We start from the raw sequence: 1,322 nt of genomic DNA on the forward strand, positions 1-1,322 counted from the left end.
TGCCCCCAGTCCGAGCTTGTGGGGCTGCTGATAGGTGCCTGCTCGTCCTTCATCATCGTGTGGGCTCCATTTGCAGGCGCTCAGCCTCTGCAGACTTTTTTTTCCAAGGAATCGACCATGGCTTTCCAAAGCGCCAGTGGTCCTGCCAGTCACCCCCCAAGCCTATTGCTTGGGGAGAGCTTGTTCACCCTTTCTGCAAAAGCAGGGGTTACGGATTTAAACACCCTGGGTGCTCCCCGTACTGCTGTACACGTGGCAAGGGATGACACCGGCAGCGGTGATGTTGGTGGCAGACACAGATGAGATGCACAGTGAGGTCCCCAGAGCATGGCTGGACCCTCCGCGTCCCTCCCCTCGGTCCGGGGAGCTGTACATGGGTGGCTACGTCCCCACTCTGGGGAATGGGGCCACTTCTCAGGGCGGCGCAGCCCGCCTCCTGCAATTTGTAGACATATTCCCCGCCCCCCCCCTCCCCTCACACCCCGCAGCAGGGCCCGGAGGTGCTGGAATAAAGGCTGACTCAGCTGGGAGAGGGGCTCCCCAGCTGAATGACCCTGGGCTCTGCGCCTTGCCCGCAGCCCCCGCACCATGCGCTTGCAACACCCCATGAGATCACGGGCGCAGGCAGGCATGGCGGGGGCCGAACCGCAGCCAGGGGCGCTCCAGGTGAGATTACAACACCGGGCGCATCCGGTCCATGCCAAACCCCGGCTGACACCCTTTAGCAGAGCCGGTGACACACCAACCTGCCTGCCCCATCAACCCCGTGCCGGCAGCCTCCAACACACGGCCGCCCTCACCAGAAATGCCACAGCCTGTTGATTCCTCGGAGGGGATGTGGCCGTCATTCCCTGCCCGGGTATAAAACCCCATGAAGGGGAGGAAGAAGGAGGCAGGGGAACAAGGCTTGGGATTTAACACTGGCAGAGCTCAACCACTGTACCCCCAACTGCAGGCTGGAGAAGATGAGGCTGGAAACCGTGCCTGTGGGTCAGCCCTGTGCTGCTGGCCACCACGGGCTGGGCACAGTGTCACAGGGAGGCACAGCATCACGGGGAGCAGCAGAACAGGGAGATGACAGGAACCTGAGGAGTTTGCTTGCAGCCATGGCCACGTGCTGTCAGTTTCTCTGCTGTGGGCTCCAGTGAGACCAGCAGTGACAGGTCCCTCATGTTCCCACATGCTTTCATCTCAAGGGTGCTGGCAGCTTCTGCCTTCCTGTGCAATGCCAGACAGATTAAGGAAACCCCAAATGTCTGAGTGTCACCAAGAAAACCCAAACTGAGAACAGAACTTGAGCCCAAGGCCAGGGGAAGAGGAAC

This window comes from Egretta garzetta, unplaced genomic scaffold, assembly GCF_000687185.1.
Source record: "Egretta garzetta isolate BGI_Z169 unplaced genomic scaffold, ASM68718v1 scaffold51, whole genome shotgun sequence".
In the NCBI taxonomy this organism is placed as follows: domain Eukaryota; kingdom Metazoa; phylum Chordata; class Aves; order Pelecaniformes; family Ardeidae; genus Egretta; species Egretta garzetta.